Source organism: Equus przewalskii, chromosome 12, assembly GCF_037783145.1.
Source record: "Equus przewalskii isolate Varuska chromosome 12, EquPr2, whole genome shotgun sequence".
NCBI lineage: Eukaryota > Metazoa > Chordata > Mammalia > Perissodactyla > Equidae > Equus > Equus przewalskii.
Window position 1 is genome coordinate 25,588,859 of NC_091842.1, and position 9,437 is coordinate 25,598,295.

At 37.8% G+C, this 9,437-nt stretch overlaps 1 long non-coding RNA gene across 2 annotated transcripts; it reads right to left on the bottom strand.

Annotated features, from left to right (window-relative positions):
• Window positions 1-1,061: 1,061 nt before the first annotated feature.
• LOC139074903 (uncharacterized) lies at window positions 1,062-4,335 on the bottom strand. 2 transcript variants are annotated; one of them, XR_011524837.1, is made up of 5 exons: window positions 4,038-4,121; window positions 3,134-3,222; window positions 2,793-2,870; window positions 1,321-1,393; window positions 1,062-1,150 (listed from the first exon to the last, which is right to left on the bottom strand). It is a non-coding gene; the product is annotated as an uncharacterized lncRNA (long non-coding RNA). The 2 variants fall into 2 exon arrangements; XR_011524836.1 differs by having other exon boundaries at window positions 1,064-1,150; window positions 4,076-4,335.
• Window positions 4,336-9,437: the final 5,102 nt, after the last annotated feature.

Consider the following 9,437-nt stretch of genomic DNA (forward strand, 5'->3'; position numbering starts at 1 on the left):
TGCAAACAAGATGTCAGTGAGGACACAGCAACCCCTCAGGCTTGGGAAGGGATAACACAAACCTGACTCTTGAGGGAATATAAGAAAAATTTTGCATTTGAACATGGATGAGTGGGTCTGAAGTCCCTCATCTCCCCCTGAGAACAAGAGAAAACACTGGCCAAAATAGGAAATTCATGATTGCACCAAATTACTAACAAGCCAATAAAGAAACATGAGGCCAAGATGGAGAAGAAGGAAGCCCAGGATTAAGGTCAGCCTGGCATTTGGGGCCACTTTCCCCAGGGTTCATCAAGTAATTCCAGAGGAGACTACTGAGAGGTAAAGAAGCTGACGAGCGTTTACACACATCCATGGGCACAGAAGTAAAACAACTGGAGTTCACGGTCACTAAATGAAGGTCATCCCTAGGAAAACGTGCAGGCCTTAGCTGGGTCCCAGGAGATTACACACGAAGAATAAAGGTGGACAGAAAACACACTGGCCTTAGGAGGGATTGAGCCTTCAGTGAATGGTCTGAATTGCTAACTGGATGAATAGGATTCAGTACTGCTGGCATCCCTGATCACCTGCCAGATGTAAACTCCCAGATTTTCTGCAGCAAGATAACACAACAAGAGGCCTCAATTTTTCTCTAAATATTTTCTACCCTATGTCTAGAATTTAATAGGAAATGATAGACATATGGCAGGTCATGATACTATGACAGGATTGAAACCTAGAGTACAACGTAAATGCACCCAGAAGGTTCCAGAAAATGAAGTGATTAAAGCTGGTACCAATACTCCGTCCAATCTGAAATTAATTACAAATAAGAATCTCTGATAACCAGTGAGAATGGAAAGGAAGGTGCAGATTACAAAAGTCAAGGCAGAAAGGGGAAACACATTTCTCTATAGAATGAATATGGCAAAAATATGGTGGTAAATATTCTAAAAGAATTATAATTATCTACATTGTTCCCCACATTCACTAACACAACAGTATTTGTAACAACACGCGAATATCTTACTCCTCTGTGACCATCTTTCTTTGTCCACAGATTTCATCAATCATGCCTATGTTGTTCTTTAACATTTTTAATTTGATTTCTTTGCCACTTTAACAGATCTCAATGCCTCACAGTTGTCTTCTAGCTTCTTTTTCCTTTCTGTAAAACATAAAACAATTTTGTTTGTGTGTGTGCACATGTTCCCAAGAACTGGGTTGTGGAGGGGAGAGGAGAAAGGAGAGAATCTTGAGGGTAAGAAGCCATTTTTTACCTTCCCAATGAAAACTCATTTTTACTATATGGGGTTTTCCTCCCCACAAGCAACATACCTTCCAGGGTACATTTATTAGGTATTGAGGCTCTCTGCATGGAATCCTTGAATCCTACACTCATATCTCCGGACTTGAAGACAGATTTGAGAAAAGGTATTCAAGAAGTAATGATTGTACAACAATGTCAATGTACTTAATGTTACTAAAATGTACATTTAAAAATGACTATGATGGTAAATTTTATGTTATGTGTATTTTACCACAATTAAAAATAAGAAAATTAAAAAGGAAGTAATGATGTTTAGTTCTCTGATTTACATAATCTATGGGAGTAACTTTTTGTTCTCTTCTCCTACTTGATCTTAAGCTGAGCATTTTCCTTCTGTACATGCTGTTATTCAGACTTCAATTTTGCTTCACTGACATGAAATTCATTAAGGGGGATTTGAACTTAAGCAAAACACTCTCACTAATGACTTCGTTCCCAAGAAGAAAAATCCCTAATAGCTAACATACAAATTTAATACTCTAAGACATGTCATATTTGTTCTTCATCAAAGCTAAGGTGTACAATGAAAATCCTGCAGCAAATATAGGTAGTTTACTTCTGAAATTCCTGAGGTGTTCACTGAAATATCACCTTTTAACTCTCTGTATATTTTTCTTTTCTACTCTCTGCATGTATGATAGAAACAAATTGTATTAGATTTCAACAGAAATCTGGACGATATGCTAAAAAGAAGAAATGCCAACAAACATACATCAGCCCCTGAATCATTAAAAGCAGCTGATCCAGTTTAAGTCGAGAAGAAAAGTGAAACACAGAAAGAAATGAGGAACTAAAAGAATAACTGAAGTCACAAATATCTCATGGGCGCTCCAACTTTCCTACTTTTGAGACAATGGGATACTGGACTGGCTGACGAGGCAAAAGCAAAGAAAGTCTAAAATCTTGAAGTCAAACAGCTCAAAGGAACTGTTTCTTAGTGGAAGATAAATATTGTCACTAGATTCACTTTGAAAATTCTCTGCTCTGCATTCAGGGGGCTAGGACTGCTCAACGTGGCTAGAATTCTCTAGTACTCTTTCCTACAGTTTCTCAGTTCTATATTTCTTGGAGGGGAGGGAGTGCTGAATGATATAAACAATTAACCCAGGTTGTAAAATCAGAAAAAAATTCTTCCTAAGTCCTTAAATAAAAAAGGCATTGTGGGTATTAGTACTTGAAGCAGCAGTGAACAGCATGGAGGAATGCAGGGCTCAATTCACCCAGTGAACAAAATCTCAAAAATCAAATTATGGTCATAACTTAGTAGCAAAACTTGCACCAAGTCCCAGTTCTGCATGTTCCCATCTCTCTCTCACTGCAACTTAGTTCGTATACGTGGAATGACGTCGTTAATGATTTCATTAGTGCTTTCAAGTGTTTTGATGTTATTCTTCAACAAAACATAGAGATTAGTAATATTCACTTATCACTTTTACTTCTATTTTTAGAGTGTAATCTAGGAAAAAGAAGGGATTTTTACCTTAAATTTATGTACTTCATCACAGAGAATCTTATTTTGCCCCTTTGTTTCTTGAGCATGTTTCTTCGCTTCATTGATCTATACAGATATGTAATAATGGATTCAGAATTCAAAAATATTATTTATAGAGATAGTGAAGCCTATCTCCTGTGGGTAAGTCCACACAGAAATTTTAAAAAGTGGTGCTTTACATATAAGATGCTTGCTTTAAATTTACACTGTTATACAATGTAGTGAAATGGGACACTAGCATGAAAGAAGAGAGAGAAAAATAAGTGAACTAGAAGAAAGGGGAAGTACTTCAACGAGAAGCCATGAAAATAAAAATTAGATGATTATACCTTCTGTTCACAAACGGCTACTTGTTGGACCATTTCTGAGTTTTCCTTCACTTAATTCTTAATCTTCTCAGAAATGTGATGGAAATTAACTAGAGAGATGAAAAAACCATTTCTAAGATTATTACCAAAACCAATAAAATGTAATTACCTCAATGTGTCAACAGCAAAAGCACATTATCTGGCACTACGAGCATAAATAACTTTTTAACATGACTATGATCCCTGAAGAAAACAAGTTTCAGCTAGTGGCATTTTAAATGTAGGAAACAATATGGAAATAAGAATCCTATTTCAATGAGATTCTTATTTAATCTCTTTTCAAAGATGGGGAAATAAAATAAACTGAAACTTCTAGAAGCAAACATAAGCAGTATGCTCTTTGACATTGATCTTAGCAGCATTTTTTTCATATACCATGTCTGACTGGGCAAGGGAAACAATAGAAAAAATAAACAAATGGGACTACGTCAAATTAAAAAGCTTCTGCACAGCAAAGGAAACCATTGACAAAACGAAAAAACAATCTAACAAGTGGGAGAAGATATTTGTAAACCATATATCTGATAAGGGGTTAATATCCAAAATATACAAGGAACCACACATGTCAACAACAAAAAAACTAACAACCCAATTAAAAAATGGGCAAAAGACCTGAACTGAGATTCCTCCAAAGAAGATATATACATGGCTAGCAGGAACATGAAAAGATGTTCAACATCATTAACTATCAGGAAAATGCAAATGAAAACTACAATGAGGTATCACCCCAGTCCCATTAGAATGGCTATAATTGGAGAATACCGGAGCAAAATGGCGGGGTGAGCTGACCCGGGACTCTCTCCCCTCCAAAGTACAACAAAGGACTGGAAAAAAAACCCTGAATTTCCAGGACTCAGCGACCTACAGTATCAAAAGACAGAAGACGGAGCCCCTACTGCCCACCTCGGAGGAGCTGGAACAGGGTAAGAGAGAACATCGCTCCATCCCCTAGAAACCGGGATCACCGCGCGGGTCTGGGAAGGAGTGGGGGAGGGGCCGTGTGACCAGGGGATCGTCTAGGACTCCCGCCACCGGTAGAGTAGAAACCCGCTGACAGGGGAAACCTTCTCTGTGCGGGGACCCCATAAACGCAGGGCCCCAGGAGACCAGAGAACAGAACTGATTGAATCCAGATCGGTGCATGAGAGACACCGCCCCCGCCCCCACCCCAGCAAACCGCACTGGGTGCCGCCATCTTGCCCGAAGGTGGAGAGCTCAGAACGCGCGGCACTCAACCCCCATATAGTGGCGACAGGCTGTAACTGCAACCGAATCCTATCACCATGCGAAAAAACTGCTCCTCTACCATCCAGCAATTTATAAAAGCCCCAGACCAGAAGGAAAACAATAAAAACATAGAATTAAGTCCTGAGGACTTGGAATTAGGTACACTAAATGAAAATAAGTTCAGAGCAGCTATAATGAAAAAACTCAATGAGGTAGAGAGAAAGATAGAGAAACAAGCCAAGTTCTGGAGTTACTTCACAAAAGAGATTGAAATTATAAAGAAGAATCAAACAGAATTACTAGAGATGAAAAACACAATGGACCAGATAAAACAGAATACGGATTCCCTGAATGCCCGGGTAGACTCCATAGAAGAGCAAATTAGCATAATCAAAGATAGACAGGCTGAATGGCTGCAGACAGAGGAAGAAAGAGAACTAAGGATTAAAAGGAATGAGGAAAGTATTAGAGAGATAGGAGATTCAATGAGGAGAAATAATTTAAGGATCATAGGCATTCCCGAGAACGTAGAAAAGGAAAATGGAGCAGAAAGTGTGCTTAATGAAATTATAGAAGAGAACTTCCCAAATCTAGGGATTGAGGGAGAAATGTGTATAGAGGAAGCTTTCAAATCTCCTAGATTTGTCAATGTAAAAAGACCTACTGCAAGGCATATAGTAGTACAAATGGCAAAAAGGAATGACAAAGAAAGAATACTCAGGGCTGCAAGACAAAAGAGAATTACCTACAAAGGAGCCCCTATCAGACTTTCAGTGGATTTCTCTGCAGAAACGTTACAAGCTAGGAGAGAATGGAGTGACATATTCAAAGCTTTAAAAGATAAAAATCTTCATCCAAGAATACTCTATCCAGCAAGAATATCCTTCAGATATGAGCGAGAAATTAAATCTTTTCCAGACAAACAAAAGTTAAGGGAATTTGTAATCAAAAGTCCGCCACTACGAGAAATCCTCAAGAAGGCTCTCATACCTGAAAAAAGAAAAAAGGGAGAAAGGGGTCACAAACCACAGAGTAGGGAGACAGATAAATAGAACCAGAATAGGATAGCAAATATTCAACTATAGCATTAGGATAAAGGTAAGGAAACTACCAAAACAAAGACGATCTTATCACTCTAACTACAAACTCATAACACAAGTTGGAACAAGAAGTGAAAATAATAATTTAGGAGGGGAAGAGCAAAGGGACTAAATTAGTCTAGGCCAAGTAAGTAAGAGACCACCAGAGAATAGACTATATTATACACAAGATTCTAAATGCAAACTTCAGGGTAGACACTAAACTAAACAACAGAACAGAGACACAAAACATAAATAAGCAAAAATCTAAGAAACCCAGCATAAGAAATTGCAGTATCAAATGGGTAGGATAAAGCACACAGGAAGAGAAAAGCAGGAAAGCCAGATAATGAGCAACAGATTGACAGCTTTAAGTCCACATGCATCAATAATCACTCTCAATGTAAATGGATTGAACTCTCCAATAAAAAGACACAGAGTGGCAAAATGGATTAAAGAACAAGATCCAAGAATTTGTTGCCTCCAGGAAACACACCTCAGCCCCAAGCACAAACACTGGCTCAGAGTGAAGGGGTGGAGGACAATATTTCAAGCTAATAGCAAGGAAAAAAAAAAAGCATGTGTTGCAATTCTTATATCAGACAAAGTGGATTTCAAAATAAGACAGGTAAAGAGAGACACACAGGGACAATATATAATGATCAAAGGGGCACTTCATCAAGAAGAAATAACGCTTATAAATATCTATGCACCCAACATAGGAGCACCAAGGTTCATAAAGCAACTATTAATAGACCTAAAGGAAGATGTTAAAAACAACACAATAATAGTAGGGGACCTCAACACCCCACTCACGTCAATGGACAGATAATCCAGACAGAAAATCAACAAAGAATAGTGGAGCTAAACGAAAATCTAAAACAATTGGACTTAATAGACATACATAGATCACTTCATCCTAAAAAAGCAGAAGATGCATTCTTCTCAAGTGCACATGGAACATTCTCAAGGATAGACCATATGTTGGGAAACAAGGCAAGCCTCTACAAATTTAAAAAAATTGAAATAATAACAAGCATCTTCTCTGATCATAATGCTATAAGGCTAGAAATTAATTACAAGAAAAAAGCTGAGAAAGGCACAAAGATGTGGAGACTAAACAACACACTACTGAACAAACAATGGATCATTGAAGAAATTAAAGAAGAAATTAAAAAATACCTGGAAACTAATGAAAATGATAACATGCCATACCAACTCATAAGGGATACAGCAAAAGCTGTATTAAGAGGAAAATTCATCGCAATGCAGGCACATCTTAACAAACAAGAAAAATCCCAAATAAGCAATCTTAAACCACACCTAACTGAACTAGAGAAAGAAGGACAAATAAAGCCCAAAGTCAGCAGAAGGACAGAAGTAATAAAAATCAGAGCAGAAATAAATGCTATTGAAACGAAAAAGGCAGTAGAAAGGATCAATGAAACAAAGAGCTGGTTCTTTGAGAAGATAAATAAAATTGAGAAACCCCTAGCCAGACTTACAAAGAAAAAAAGGGAGAAAGCTCAAATAAACAAAATCAGAAATGAAAGAGGAGAAATAACAACAGACTCTGCAGAAATACAACGGATTATAAGAGAATACTACGAAAAACTCTATGCTAACAGAATGGATAACCTAGAGGAAATGGATAAATTCTTGGACTCCTACAATCTCCCAAAGCTCACTCAAGAAGCAGCAGACAATTTGAACAGACCGATCACAAGGAGAGAGATTGAAACAGCAACCAAAAACATCCCAAAGAATAAAACCCCAGGACCAGATGGCTTCCTTGGGGAATTCTACCAAACTTTCAGAGAGGATTTAATATCTATCCTTTTCAAGCTATTCCAAAAAATTAGGGAGGATGGAACACTTCCTAACACATTCTATGAGGCCAACATCATGCGGATTCCAAAGCCAGACAAGGACACCACAAAAAAGGAGAACTACAGACCAATATCACTGACGAACATAGATGCAAAAATTCTAAACAAAATTTTGACCACAAGAATTCAGCAATTCATCAAAAGGATCATACATCATGATCAAGTGGGATTCATACCAGGGACACAGGGATGGTTCAACATCCGCAAATCAATCAACGTGATACACCACATCAACAAACTGAGGAATAAAAGCCACATGATCATCTCAATAGATGCAGAGAAAGCATTTGACAAGATCCAACAGCCATTTATGATAAAAACTCTGAACAAAATGGGCATAGAAGGGAACTACCTCAACATAATAAAGGTCATATATGACAAGCCCACAGCCAACATCATACTCAATGGGCAAAAACTGAGTGCCATCCCCCTGAAAACAGGAACGAGACAAGGATGCCCTCTATCACCACTCTTATTTAACATAGTACTGGAGGTCCTGGCCAGAGCAATCAGGCAAGATAACGGAATAGAAGGAATCCAAATAGGGAGGGAAGAAGTGAAACTCTCACTGTTTGCAGACGACATGATCTTATATATAGAAAACCCCAAAGAATCCATTGGAAAACTCTTAGAAGTAATCAACAACTACAGCAAAGTTGCAGGGTATAAAATCAATTTGCATAAATCAGTAGCATTTCTATATTCTAACAACGAACTAACAGAAAAAGAACACAATACCATTCACAATCGCAACAAAAAGAATAAAATACCTCGGGGTAAACTTAACTAAGGAAGTGAAGGACCTATATAATGAAAATTACAAGGCCTTTCTGAGAGAATTGGATGACGACATAAGGAGATGGAAAGACATTCCATGTACATGGATTGGAAGAATAAACATAGTTAAAATGTCCATTCTACCTAAAGCAATCTACAGATTCAACGCTATCCCAATCAGAATCCCAATGACACTCTTTACAGAATTAGAACAAAGAATCCTAAAATTTATATGGGGCAACAAAAGACCCCGAATTGCTAAAGTAATCCTGAGAAAAAAGAACAAAACGGGAGGCATCACAATCCCTGACTTCAAAACTTACTACAAAGCTACAGTAATCAAAACAGCATGGTACTGGTACAAAAACAGGTGCACAGATCAATGCAACAGAATTGAAAGCCCAGAAATAAAACCACACATCTATGGACAGCTTATCTTCGACAAAGGAGCTGAGTGCATACAATGGAGAAAAGAAAGTCTTTTCAACAAATGGTGCTGGGAAAACTGGAAAGCCATATGTAAAAGAATGAAAATTGACCATTCTTTTTCACCATTCACCAAAATAAACTCAAAATGGATCAAAGACCTAAAGGTGAGACCTGAAACCATAAGCCTTCGAGAAGAAAATGTAGGCAGTACACTCTTTGACATCAGTATTAAAAGGACCTTTTCGGACACCAGGTCTTCTCAGAGAAGGGAAACAATAGACAGAATAAACAAATGGGACTTCATCAGACTAAAGAGCTTCTTCAAGGCAAATAAAAACAGGATTGAAACAAAAAAACAACCCACTAACTGGGAAAAAATATTTGCAAGTCATATATCTGACAAAGGCTTAATATCCATAATATATAAAGAACTCTCACAACTCAACAACAAAAAAATCAAAGAACTCGATCAAAAAATGGGCTGGAGACATGAACAGACATTTCTCCAAAGAAGATATACGGATGGCCAATAGGCACATGAAATGATGCTCATCATCGCTGATCATCAGGGAAATGCAAATCAAAATTACACTAAGATATCACCTTACACCCATTAGAATGACAAAACTATCTAAATCTAATAGTAACAAATGTTGGAGAGGTTGTGGAGAGAATGGAACCCTCATACACTGCTGGTGGGAATGCAAACTAGTGCAGCCACTATGGAAAGAAGTATGGAGATTCCTCAAAAAATTAAAAACAGAACTACCATACGATCCAGCCATTCCCAATACTGGGTATCTATCCAAAGAGCTTGAAGTCAGCAATTCCAAAAGTCGTATGCACCCCAATGTTCATTGCAGC